The sequence below is a fragment of the Chelonia mydas genome, chromosome 5 (assembly GCF_015237465.2).
Source record: "Chelonia mydas isolate rCheMyd1 chromosome 5, rCheMyd1.pri.v2, whole genome shotgun sequence".
Lineage (NCBI taxonomy): Eukaryota > Metazoa > Chordata > Testudines > Cheloniidae > Chelonia > Chelonia mydas.
The window spans coordinates 131673391-131687634 of NC_051245.2; the positions used below are offsets into that span (position 1 = coordinate 131673391).

The 14244-nt window shown below is 48.9% G+C and overlaps 1 protein-coding gene across 3 annotated transcripts in view; it reads right to left on the reverse strand.

Moving 5' to 3' along the window:
- Positions 1-14244, reverse strand: part of CORO2A (coronin 2A) — a 103489-nt gene that overhangs the window by 66068 nt on the left and 23177 nt on the right. Inside the window, exon 1 of one of the 3 annotated variants that reach the window (XM_027820403.3) lies at positions 591-1392. The exons of the other annotated variants lie outside the window; for them this stretch is intronic. The gene's annotated coding sequence lies outside the window, so the exon portion shown is untranslated. Of the gene's footprint in view, positions 1-590; positions 1393-14244 lie in introns of those variants that run through there. 3 annotated transcript variants of the gene reach the window in all.

Sequence of the window (14244 nt, forward strand, 5' to 3'; positions counted from 1 at the left end):
GCGCTCTGTGTAACTCCCCACGTCGGGCTGGGGCTCTGAAGTGAGCCATCTGCCTCTTTGCTTTTCTGTGACAAGCACTAGAGCCCCACTGATCTGAAGCTGCAGCAGCTTGCGTGCTCACACAAGTGCTACAAACCAAGAGGAACCTGCGTGATCCTATTGCAAGGACTATTAGACCTCAATCATTTCAAGCCTTTCCTACGTGCTTCACTCAAAGCCAGGTTCTGCCCAAGGGGAAAGGTCACCGTGTGCAGAGCAATAATATAAAATCCAATAAAATCAAGATTCTGACCTCAGGGCAGCATTTCCTTTCCATTACAGGAGTATGGCAGAGCGGGCCGCTCCCCTGCTAATGGAATCAGCTGAGCAGAGAGCCAGGAACTGCAGAAGCAGCCCTTGCTCCAGCCTTTTCCCCAGAGTCTGAGTAAATCAGATGTCGTTTTTATGCATTAAATGCCAAGCGCAAACCATTTAGCCCAGCTGGCCACACTGCACTGTATTCCCTTTGTGCCATGCAGGCTTCTGCTTGAATCTTTCCCCGTCCTAAAAACCCACCAGGAGAGGCTGCAGCGCCAGTACGGCTCACGCACCTTCCAGAATTAGCAGAAGGGGAAGATTTCACCGATTCTCCAGTGCCCAGCAGGGACCGTTACGGCCTGCGGCTTTGCTAACAGGCTCAGTCGCCTCTTCAGGCTTATCAGCTTTTCTGAACGGCGGTTGTCATCTTTCTGGGCCTCAGCTCCCCAGCTCTGAACTGGGGCCAACGATCCAACGTTGTGTCTGTGTCCCGCGTGAGCTCTTTGGGACGGGGACTGTCTCTTTCCGGGTGTGTGCAAGGCCCAGGTGCTCCTGCGATTCAACCCTCCAGAATAACACACAGTTCTCCTTGCCAAGCAAATGCTTTTGCATAGGTTTTCTTTCTTTTTTTTTTTTTTTAAATCACGGGACTCTCCAGCCCCAGCCAGCCACGCCCCACCGACATGCCGGCTTGAGCACAGGCTGCAGAGAAAGGAGTGAATGGATTGCTGTGCCAAACACTACCAGAGAGGAGGGAAAACAGAAAGGACTTTTTTTTTTTAATTAAAATATCATTAAAAGTCTCTGGTGGACGGTTTTCTGTCTGCGAGCTAGCCACACATGCCAGAAGTCTCATGACATATGTGAAATCTGTGAGGAATCACTCTCCTAGCCTGAAACACTCATGTCAAATTGTTATCTCTCCGCTATTTCTCTACTGTTCCCTACAGTCAGTTTTCTTCTGGAGCAAGGAGCAGCATACCCGGGGAGTCTGATAGCTGCCTGTTGGCACAGAATGTTGATTCTTTGTGAAGTGTCTCCATTGTAAAGAGGATGTGAATGGACACTCCCTCCTGTCAAGGAGAACTGCATGTGGCTAGCTCACTGCAGCATTAAACAGTGTGGCTGCTGAAATGGCCAGAGGGACAGAAACAAAGCAGCGTGGGGCACCTTCTCCAGGGCTCCGCTCCCTGTCCTAGTGAACGAGGATCAAAGGATGGCTTTAGCTCTTCCTGGTGGCGTGTAGCACTGACAACAGGTCACTGGGGCAAACCCCGTCTCTATACTGGTAGGGAAAGCGTGTTAGCACTTTGCTAGCAAAAACCATGTTCAAGCAAACGTCACCTGAAAGGCACTACTGTACGCACACGGCTTACACTAGCATCACTTCCCAGGCCCATGCAGACATGGCCAAAGCTCCAGGCATGAGAAAAATCTCTGCAAGCTCTAGTTCATGAGCTATAGTTGCCCAACAAAAGGACCGGGAGGCAAAGAGTGGGCCAAGTTCTGTACTTCACGACACCAACACAGCCCACTAACAACATGGGTGTGAGGGCACAACTTGGCCAGGATATTGATAAATGTGAGCACAGGCTTCCTGATTATAATTACTTTGATTTAAAGTCTTAGTCAGTTGAAGCAGAAAATTTCTGCAATACAAATAACTTTTAAAAATCTTTTAAAATTTCTTCTGAAATGTCTATCTTTTCTCCCACAAGGGCAAAGCTTAAGGGCCAGCTCCCTTAAGGCTACAGATTTCCCCAAATACCTGGCAACGTCTGGTACACAGTGGGGTAAGTATGGAACCTGGGATTAAGAGAGGAATTTTCAAGGCAGTCTAGAGGAAATAGACATGCATCTTTCATAGAAATGCATGGAGGAGCTATATCTTACTCCCCACACTTGCTTGTAAATCTCAAACCTAGACTATTTTATGAACTTTTCATCACAGATTCTGGTCCATATAACACAGTACCGAGGCTCAGATGTATACAGAGCACATCATTTACTCAATCAGGACAACGATATAAACATGGCAATAGTACAGTAAGCCGTGAGAGAGGGTTATCTTGTTATGCTGCCCGGCAGCTGCCTTGCAATGACTTCTAGTTAAAAGTAATCAGTGCTGTTTTTTTATTTATCTCTTCTGCCCTTGCTTGGCACCAGTTCTCATAAAAATGAATAGCACTCAACTAGCAAAGCCAATTTACCTTGGGTAAATAATTTTCAATACATAAACCAAATACGCAATCAAGAAAGGTTATCAATAGGGAATATATACTCTCTTTCCTGTCCAGTCCTTTCCTTTTGGCTTTTGGAAGATAGCACAAAAAGGGCTCATGCAGGCCATGGAACAAATTCAGTCCCATGAAATCAATGGTGCGGCATGCGCTTAACTGAGCAGAATTTGACACCGTGTGTTGTCCTCACGAATCCCTCTTCAAATATTAGCATCAGAGCATTTTACAATCAGAATTATGGTGCAGAAATTTCTTCAGCCTTGTCATTCCCTACACCCTGTGCGTCCTCACAATTCCCTTCCAGCTGCCCCCATCATAAGAGGAATCATATGAGAGAGATAATTTACCCCCTCCAGCTAAATTCCGCACTTGGGCCCTGAGTCAGGAAAGCACCTAAGCTCATGTCATTGAAGTCAATTAGGCTTAAGCATGTGCTTAAAGTTAAGCAGGTGCTTCAGTGACTTGCTGAATTAACACTTATGGCAGCCACTTCCCCTCATATCCTCCCCCGGTACACATTCCTGCACGCGTAAGACACTGGCAAGCATGCTGGAGTGCCCCAGCCCACCTCCAGCTGGCTCCCAGAGAAAAGCCCTTCTAGTACGAGCAGCTAATGGAGATCTCAAGATGTAAAGGCCTGATCTGGAGTGATTCCCCTGAATCCACAGAGTGAAAGCGGCACAAGAGCAGAATAAAGCCTTCCATGAGGTAGCCCCTGGCTCCTCTCACTCACTACGGTCTGTGTCCCTGCACAGAGAGCCCTTGCCTCCCACTGGCAAAACCCTGCTGGCCGCAGAGGCTGCTGCTACCTACCAGCCACTACGGCCACTCCTCAGTTAGAAAGCCCTTCCAGCGCTAGCTTGATCCAGCTCTTCCTCAGCGTAGTTTATCTTTCACCAGCAGCAGTGTCTTGCTCTCAGGTGGGCGAACATGGGCAACTGTTCTGGCTCCCAGTGTAAAATGAGGATGTCATCAGGCAGACAGCAGGGATAGGGATCATCAAGACAAATTCTCTCCCTCTCTCCTGTCCCCTCCTGCTTAATGGCCTCCGGTTTGTAATGAACTCCTTCCAGAAAGGCGTACACCATTAAAAGAAAGCAAAACTCTTGTTCTTGAGCTCATGTGGGCAAGCTGCCCAGTTCTGATTATTTTTTATTATAAGCAGCCTATTTGAAGCAGGGCAGGGTGGGCCTTTGGGCAGAGCAGCCTAAAGTATTCCACAAAATATTAGGGAGGTCTAATTATTATTTTATTAAAGCCACAGAAAGTGTCTTTAGGCAATAGCAGGGTATACTCTGCAGTGCCTTCTCCAGGGGTCTGGTTAGAAGGACCTACTGTCATTCCAGGCATGCTCCTATACCCACCAGACTGCAGAGCAGGAAAGAGGGTCCCTGCCAAACAGAGCTCCCCTTGGAGCTACGCATCTGGAGTACTCCTGTCCTTACAATGCCAACTTTCTTTTCAACACTGTGGCTGCGTTGAGACTACAGGACCAGGGCTGCCTGTAGAGTGACAGTGAAAAGGAGCTGACCAGATCTTAGAGAGAAAAACTGCCCAGGCCATTTTAACAGCCTCCTAAAAATACAAATGGAATCCTACCCACAGTGGTCAGGTACCATGAGTGTGACCAGGCTGGCAGAAAAGGGGAACAGTCAGCTATTCTGAGCCCAGCCAGGTGGAGGGCTGCGTATTCCATGGCTGAGCACAGGGCCTAAATGTCTTTGCAAACATCTACATGGAGACTTGACATCTTTGCAAGAAGCATGTTCTATGAAAATGGTTCTGATGATAATACTACCCAAGTCCTGTGTGTATTCAGCACATAATGACATTATGGGCCTGATCCAGATCTCATTGCCTTCAACGGGAGCTGGGGCAGACCCTGGGTGCAAGAGCTTACATGTAATAAAAGTGACGTGACATATGTTTGTGCATGGTACTGGCCAAACGCTGGGCCAGAGGCACCACTGCCTGACTCCAATCCTATGCCAGAGTAACCACTTTGACAGTTAGACTGGTGTAAAACCAAAGAAATGCAGTGGTCAGTCAAGACCAATGTAGTCAGAGAGACAGTAGAACCTCAGAGTTAGGAACACCAGAGTTAGGAACTGACCCGCCCACCACACTCCTCATTCGGAACTGGAAGTAAGCAATCAGGCAGCAGCAGAGACCAAAAAACTCAAATACAGCACAGTGCTGTGCTCCACATAAACTACGGGATATGAGAAGATTAGGCTGGACATCAGGAAACACCATTTCTCTAGGAGGGTGGGGAAGCACTGGAAGGAGTTACCTAGGGAGGTGGTGGAATCTCCCTCCTTAGAGGTTTTTAAGGTCAGGGTTGACAAAGCCCTGGCTGGGATGATTTAGTTGGGGTTTGGTCCTGCTTTGAGCAGGGGGTGGGACTAGATGACCTCCTGAGGTCCCTTCCAACCCTGATATTCTATGATTTCTATGATATTAAAAAAATAATGAAACAGTTTATAAAAAGATTTGACAAGGTAAGGAAACTGTGCTTGTTTCATTTAAATTAAGATGGTTAAAAGCAGCATTTTTCTTCTGCACAGTAAAGTTTCAAAGCTGTATTAAGCCAATGTTCAGCTGTAAACTTTTGAAAGAACCACCCAAACGTTTTGTTCAGAGTTATGAACAACCTCCATTCCTGAGGTGTTTGTAACTCTGAGGTTCTACTGTACTGGGCCAAATTCTCCTCACATTGGCATCAGTGTAATCCCATTGATTTAACTGGGGTTGCATCTGTGCAAATGAGAGGAGAATTTTGCCCACTTCCTGTCAAGTGTTCCCATCATTCCTGCTGGCAGCTCTGCAGAATCGGGGTGCCAGCGCACTAAGAGACAATAAAACAAACAAAGCAGCTATTTCAACAAGGAAGCTGCTGACACAAGCTGAGTTCTGATTGGTTCCCTGTCAAATAGTCGGACTCCAATCCAGGTAGCGAGCTGGAGAGGTTGTAGGGCCTGATCCAGTGCCCACTGAAATCAAGGAAAGACTCACACCAGCTCCAGTGGGTTTTGGATCAGGATCTGCGCAAATAAAGTTAGCAAAGGCTCCCGTAGAGCTGGTACAGTCTACAGACCACAAATTAGATGCAGGGACAGGCCAGGTTGAACTGGAGTTTGCTCTGGCTTGGAAAGGGATCTGTATTTCATAGAATCACAGAAATCATAGAATGTCAGGGTTGGAAGGGACCTCAGGAGGTCATCTAGTCCAACCCCCTGCTCAAAGCAGGACCAACCCCAACTAAATCATCCCAGCCAGGGCTTTGTCAAGCCTGACCTTGAAAACCTCTAAGGAAGGAGATTCCACCACCTCCCTAGGTAACCCATTCCAGTGTTTCACCATCCTCCTAGTGAAAAAGTTTTTCCTAATATCCAAACTAAACCTCCCCCACTGCAACTTGAGACCATTACTCCTCGTTCTGTCATCAGCTACCACTGAGAACAGTCTAGATCCATCCTCTTTGGAACCCCCCTTCAGGTAGTTGAAAGCAGCTATCAAATCCCCCCTCATTCTTCTCTTCTGCAGACTAAACAATCCCAGTTCCCTCAGCCTCTGCTCATAAGTCATATGCCCCAGTCCCCTAATCATTTTTGTTGCCCTCCGCTGGACTCTTTCCAATTTTTCCACATCCTTCTTGTAGTGTGGGGCCCAAAACTGGACACAGCACTCCAGATGAGGCCTCACCAATGTCAAATAGAGGGGAACGATCACGTCCCTCGATCTGCTGGCAATGCCCCTACTTATACAGCCCAAAATGCCATTGGCCTTCTTGGCAACAAGGGCACGCTGTTGACTCATATCCAGCTTCTCCTCCACTGTAACCCCTAGGTCCTTTTCTGCAGAACTGCTGCCACGCCATTCGGTCCCTAGTCTGTAGCGGTGCATTGGATTCTTCCGTCCTAAGTGCAGGACTCTGCACTTGTCCTTGTTGAACTTCATCAGATTTCTTTTGGCCCAATCCTCTAATTTGTCTAGGGCCCTCTGTATCCTATCCCTACCCTCCAGCGTATCTACCTCTCCTCCCAGTTTAGTGTCATCTGCAAACTTGCTGAGGGTGCAATCCACACCATCCTCCAGATCATTTATGAAGATATTGAACAAAACCGGCCCAAGGACCGACCCTTGGGGCACTCCACTTGATACCGGCTGCCAACTAGACATGGAGCCATTGATCACTACCCGTTGAGCCCGACAATCTAGCCAACTTTCTATTCACCTTATAGTCCATTCATCCAGCCCCCATACTTCTTTAACTTGCTGGCAAGTATTTGCCTGTGTGTATCACTCACATCGCTCTGGGGCATATGAAACCAATGTGAAAAGAGACCCTTGCCATCAGCCCTGCTATTCCGCACTAGCTGGCTGGTATGCTCATGGAGTGTACAGCAGTTGGGAGGGAGTCCTAGGCCCCAGGGTTGACTGCATACACCATAGTGGCCTGGCTTGTTGTTCATCATTATGTATCTGAGATACACATTTTCTGTTAGCTCTCACTACTGCATAGATTGAACCCTGAAGATAAACAATGTTCACAAGGGTTTAAGAAAATATATTTTCCCATAGCCATCACATCAGGCTCCGATCCAAGCCGTTACCTTTATCCTGAGCAGTTTCAAGAGATTAGAATCACAGATTACCTACACCAACACGGTGGGCCAAGTGGAACTAAATTGGAATAACCCCACTGAAGTCAGATGGTCACCAATGTAAATGAGATCAGAATCTGGCCCCAGGCCAATAATCTCAAAAATTTTCGTGTCTGCTTCCTTGTTCTTTTTCAGTTCATTGTCAGATTTTCATATTTAATTTAAGGTGGATATTTTATCCTATATAATTCAGATTAGTCTGACAAGCAGTCTGGTCAATCTTTCTTTAGGGCCCATACAAGGTTTTTTTGTGGATTCTGTATCTCAATACCATACATTATAAGAATCTCTCTTATGACACTTGATCCCTGTTGAGCATTTTGAAATATCAACATCTCATCCCAGCTTTGCCTTCTCCCCACCCACAATAAGTAAGAATCTGCATGAGTTGGGGCATTCAAAATAAAGGCAGAAGAGTGCTAATAAATGAAATACATGTATTTAATATTTTCAGTATGAATCAATAACAATACATACTTGAATAACGGGGTTATGAGGAGGGGGTTGGGGTGGGGGCATAGCACAGACCACAATTTTCTTTTGATACAGTGACCATTCTTTTTAATGTGAAAAATATTAAAATTATAAATATATAAATGTATTCATTCAAATTATAAATTATAATTTTAACCATATACTTCATTTTAGACTTATTATAAATGATTACTAGTGATCTTTCTCATTCAAACTGTAGTTGAGTGTCCAGATATGAGTGACACAGGTCACTACTTGTTATCACTGTTTTCCTCCGCAAATACTAAAGCTGACTTTGCCAAGTCATTGCAACACAACACAACACACCTCCTTGGCATGCACAGAATATTGTACATGGCAGTTTGGCACTGTTACATACGCATCTCACAGATTTAAAAGGTGCATGACTCTCACAAGAGTGCTTGATTAACTTCAGAATATTTGGAGAAGCAACACAACATTGTCTCGCACGGTTTTTGGAAACAGACTTGGCACTGTCATTGCATACCCATCCATGCTTCAGAGGATCAAGTGGTGGTATGTCTGGATCCAAAGTACTTCTCCCACACACATGCTTGGAGATGTGCTTATTTTTACATTTTCTGTATATCCTTCAGTGGTAAGGAGCAGAGGTTTGGTGCCAATTTTCTCTGCCCCTGATTTCTGCCATGCTTCCGTCATGGTGGCACAATTTGACTGTCTATAGCATGCAGCCATGAATTTGGTTCCCTGTTCAATGACACCAGGTACTACTGAACTGCTGTCAGACAGAGGGAATATCCAGCTCATAGAATGTTCAACACCACGTCTTTGCTGGGGTCAAGATGAAAAGTTACCGTATCACAGCCTGAGAGTGCATGGTCAGCTGACAATCCTGGTACAATGCTCCGATGTTTCTCTGCAGTAGCACAGATGACTATTACTGTCCTCTTTTGGACTGGGGGTTCCATAATCACTGAAGATATTCTGCTCTGTTCAAGGTAATGGTACAAGAGTAAGACAAATATGTCGCTGTCATCTGATAATGCTGATATTCCTCCTTTGCAGCCATCACCATTTGTTGTACAAGGATGTTGTCAGCTTCCTCCTGTGAGGTGGCCATATCTTCGCTGTTGATCACCACGCCTCCCTTGTTTATTTCAAGTACATTGTTGTCTGCCTGTGGTGACTAGCTTGTGCTTTAGTGTCTGTTGTTGGTGCAACTTCTTGCCTTGAATGTGTTCTGTCCCAATGATGTCAATTGTTTCCTATTTTCAGTAACCATCAAGACAACTTTCTGTGAAAGTAGCTGTGTGCTTGTACTCAACTGATGGACTCGGTTTGGTTCTATAGCTCTGTTAGATGCTGTGACACTCTTTGTGCTGAAGTCTTGACGATACTGCCAGTATACTACCCAGAGAACTGCGGAACTGTCAGTGACCGTGCAGGTGACTTATTGTGAGGTATGTCTAGCTGACACCTCTATCTGGAGCTGCTTCTTTAGATTAGACTTAGCTTTGGGAACCCTCATGTCGCCAGAGTCAGTGAACGTTGACATTGATATAGGAGCCAAGTTACATGACAAAATATTCTTGATGTCAACCTCTCACCTCTTGCTTGTAGGCCTATCACTCTTGAACAGATAAAACCAATAGATGCCATTGAACCACGTGGACCAGCTGGGTTAAAATTCTTGCATTTGACTAATTCCATTGAGAGTGTGTTGTCTACTGAGACGGTTCTTGGGCTACCCTGGACTGTGAGTCACCTTGTTACTCACTGTCTCAGAATGAGGAAACCTAACACCAACAGCAGGGGTTCTCAAACTGGGGGTCATCCCTCAGGGAGTCGCGAGGTTACTATTTGGTGGTCGCAAGCTGTCAGCCTCCACCCAAAATACCACTTTGCCTTCAGCATTTATAATAGGCTTAAATATTAAAGTGTTTTTAATTTATAAGGGGGGGGGTGTCACACTCAGAGGCTTGCTGTGTGAAAGGGCCCACCAATACAAAAGTTTGAGAATCACTGACCAACAGCCTGTTAGCCATTCATGCACTCTCCTCTGGGCTATACCAGCCCTGTCTTTGCCTAGCAGGTTAACAAGAGCTGCACTCCAGTCACCAAGCACCCCGAGGCAATCTTCTGTGATAGGTAGCCTCTGACACTGGCTACTCACAGAAATTCCAGATCCTCTACCCCCAAGGACCAGTGCGCCACAGTTTACCAGTTTTACCATAAACCACCACTCTTTTATAACACATGGTGCTTGTAATCAAACAAGAGATGGTTCCATAACAAAATATTAGTGTGACACTTTTATTAACAAATAATTAGACTTCAGTGAAAGTGGTTTAATTGTCGCCTGGATTGTGAATCGGGGCCGGAGGGATGACAATAAGTGCTCATATGTCAAAATGCTCAACAGTGACACGGTGTCATCAGGCAATGTCTTTGAATTTAGGGTTTTGAAATTCAGAAGCCACACACAAAAACCCCACCTTGTCCATACAATGTTACATTCTGCCAACAACTTACACTTGGTTACTGGACTACAGAGGGACTGAGTTGTATGTAGGAGTCACCCTATTTGCCTCATACCTCCCTCCCCCAATTAAAGCAAGAAACCTTCTGAGAGTCCATTTTATGTCATTTCATCTGAAGAGGGAACTCCTCCTTCTAGCCTTCTGATTATGAACCTGTACAGTAGTGGGGCATGACTTGCCCTGGGTGAATCCATGCTGACTGTTCCTGATCACTTTCCTCTCCTCTAAGTGCTTCAGAATTGATTCCTTGAGGACCAGCTCCATGATTTTTCCAGGGACTGAGGTGAGGCTGACTGGCCTGTAGTTCCCAGGATCCTCCTTCTTCCCTTTTTTAAAGATGGGCACTGCATTAGCCTTTTTCCAGTCATCCGGGACCTCCCCCGATCACCATGAGTTTTCAAAGATAATGGCCAATGGCTCTGCAATCACATCCGCCCGCTCCTTTAGCAGTCTTGGATGCAACGCATCCAGCCCCATGGACTTGTGCTTGTCCAGCTTTTCTAAATAGTCCCGAACCACTTCTTTCTCCACAGGGGCTGGTCACCTCCTCCCCATGCTGTGCTGCCCAGTGCAGCAGTCTGGGAGCTGACCTTGTTCGTGAAGACAGAGGCAAAAAAAGCAGTGAGTACATTAGCTTTTTCCACCTCCTCTGTCACTAGGTTGCCTCCCTCATTCAGGAAGGGGCCCACACTTTCCTTGACCTTCTTCTTGTTGCTAACATATCTGAAGAAACCCTTCTTGTTACCCTTCATATCCCTTGCTAGCTGCAACTCCAGGTGTGATTTGGCCTTCCTGATTTCGCTCCTGCATGCCTGAGAAATATTTTTATACTCATCCCTGGTCATTTGTCCAATCTTCCACTTCTTGTGAGCTTCTTTTTTGCGTTTAAGATCAGCAAGGATTTCACTGTTAAGCCAAGCTGGTCGCATGCCATATTACTATTCTTTCTACATATCGGGTGGTTTGTTCCTGCAACCTCAATAAGGATTCTTTAAAATTCAGCCTGCTCTCCTGGACTCCTTTCCCCCTCATGTTATTCTCCCAGGGGATCCTGCCCATCAGTTCCCTGAGGGAGTCAAAGTCTGCTTTTCTGAAGTCCAGGGTCCGTATTCTGCTCCTCTCCTTTCTTCCCTGTCTCAGGATCCTGAACTTGACCATCTCACTGCCTCCCAGGTTCCCATCCACTTTTGCTTCCCCTACTAATTCTTCCCGGTTTGTGAGCAGCAGGTCAAGAAGAGCTCTGCCCCAGTTGGTTCTTCCAGCACTTGCACCAGGAAATTGTCCCCTACACTTTCCAAAAACGTCCTGGATTGTCTACCTCCCTACCCCCATCACTTGCTCTCCCCCACCCCCATTCACTTTCGCTGGGCTAGTGCAGGGGCTTGGGGTGCGGCCTCTTGGCTGGGGCCGAGGGTTTCGGAGTGTGGGACGGGGCTCCGGGCGAGGGGGTTGCAGTGCAGGCTCTGGGAAGGAGTTTGGATGCAGGAGGGGGCTCAGGCTGGGCAGGGGTTTGGGGTGCAGGAGGGGGTGAGGGGTGTGGGCTATGGCCAGGAGGCGCTTGCCTCGGGCAGCTCCCGGTCAGCGGTGCAGGGGGTCTAAGGAAGGCTCCCTGCCTGCCCTGGCCCTGCACTGTTCCCAGAAGCAACCGGCACGTCCCTGCGGCCCCAAGCGGGGAGCAGGGGTCTCCGCGCACTGCCCACAACCACAAGTGCTGTCCCCGCAGTTCCCATTGGCTGCAGTTCCCGGCTAATGGGAGCTGCGGAGTCGGCACTCAGGGTGGGGGCAGTGCGCGGAGACCTCCTGCCCCTCCCCAGGGGCCGCAGGGACGTGCCAGCTGCTTCCGGGAATGGCACAGGGGGCAGGGCAGGCAGGGAGCCTGCCTTAGCCCTGCTGGACTTTTAGCAGCTCAAATCTCCCAGTTTGGCTTCAGTAGCAGCCGGGAGACAGGGCCTCATTCCAAGAGACTCCTGGCGAAATCGGGAGGGTTGGCAACCCTAGGCCCCCCAAGCTCATAAAGGAATTTAATTCCGTGAATGAAAAGCAGATGCTGAAGGACTGGGGTGAGATCTGAAGGTGCCTCTGTGTGAAAGAGCAGGTTTGGGCCATGCTGCCAATTTGGTTTGGGTTCATAGGGGGAAAAAAAAAAGCAAAAGAGTGTCTTTTAACTAGCCTTTAACTAGCTAAAGTCAGGGGCTTTGATGCTGACTTCAGTGGGCCAGGAGTTCACTCCCGATGTTTAGGGTTGCCAGGCATCCGTTTTTTGACTGGAACGCCTTGTTGAACAGGGATCCTGGCGGCTCCAGTCATCACCGACGGGGTCATTAGAATTCCAGTCAGCGGTGCTGCGGGTCTAAGGCAGGCTAGTCCCTACCTGTCCTGGCACCACGCTGCACCCCAGAAGCAGCCGCAGCAGGTCCAGCTCCTAGGTGGTGGGGGCCACGGGGCTCCATGCACTCCCCGCACACCAGCCCTGCACTCCCATTGGCTGGGAACCACGGCCAATGGGAGCTGGGGGGGTAATGCCTGCGGGTGAGAGCAACCCCTTCCTGCACCCCGAACTCCTCATCCCCGGCCCCACCCCAGAGCCCAGACCCCTAGCCCAGAGCCCATACCCACTCCTGCACCCCAACCCCCAGACTCAACCCACAGCCCCCTCCCACACTCCGAATCCCTCAGCCCCACCGCCCAGTTTAGAGCCCCCTCCTGCACCCCAAACCCCTCATTCCTGGCTCCACCCCAGAGCCCATATGCCCTCCCTCACCCCAACCCCCTGCCTCAACCCACAGCCCCTTCCCACATTCCGAATCCCTCAGCCCCACCCCCCCAGTCTGGAACCCCCACTTGCATCCCAAACCCCTCATCCCCAGCCCCACCCCAGAGCTTGCACCCCCGGCCGCAGCCCTCATCTCCTCCCGCACCCGAACTCCCTGCCCCAGCCCAGAGCCCCCTCCTGCACCCTGAACCCCTCATTTCTGGCCCCACCCCCCAGCCCAGTGAAAATGAGTAAGGGTTGGGGAGAGCAAGCCACTGAGGGAGGAGTAATGTAGTGAGCAGGGCAGGGAAGGGGTGAGGCTAGGGTGTTCAGTTTTGTGCAATTAGAAAGTTGGCAACCCTGCCAACGTTGACTCTATGAGCAGCCCTGGCCCAGGCAGAAAGGCTGTTAAAAAAGCCATGGTCCGGGAATCTAGCGCCTTTATCCTGAACATTATTCACACAGGCCCAAAAGCAGCCTTGGTGCACTTGCCTGAGGATAGATTTAGGAGCCCACCTTTAGAGCCTAATAATGTTGGGAGAGATCTTCAAAGGCACAGAAGGCATATAGGTACCCAACTTTCAGTGTAGCTAAAGTAAATTGATACAATGCAGTTGTAAATGGAGGCCGGCGTGCCCAGGGCGGGGTTTCCACGGCAATGTAACTAGATTTTAGTTTAACTCGCCTGTCTGGACAAGGCCTGAGCGTGCCAAAGAGAGACGCTACACTGGCAGACTCTTCAGTGCTGCCCTCGGCTGGAGACGTGGAAGATCATGGACAGGCTCTGCCTGGCGCGACATCAAGCCCTTTCCAGCGGAGGGAGCAGGAAGGGTCACTGAAATAGGGGACCGTGAGGAACAAGGACGTTAGAAGCTGGGGGAAGAGATAGGGATCCCAGAAGACACCCACTCTCCACTGAAAAACTTCTGCTCTCAAGAGGCAGTAGGCACTGCCTCGGACTGGCTCGGGAAATCAGTGCCGGAGGTATCCAAAGACGTCCCGTCCTCTGCTGCCTCCACGCATACGCACACCCCCCGGTCACAACTGCAGGCCCTTCGCACTGGGGTGCACTTCGAAACACGTCTCTTTCCAGCTACAAAGAGGTGACTGGCTGTGCGAGCCACCTTTGCTGCTGAACCTGCTGCAGTGCGGGCATCAGACCACGAGCTCACTTCGGAGCCACGTCTGGTGACACTGCCATGGGTGCCATGCGAGAATGGGGCCGAGCAGTGTGTCCTGGTTCAGTCAGGAGCAGCTCACTGGCAGCTCTCCAGAGGCACGTGCCTGCCAGC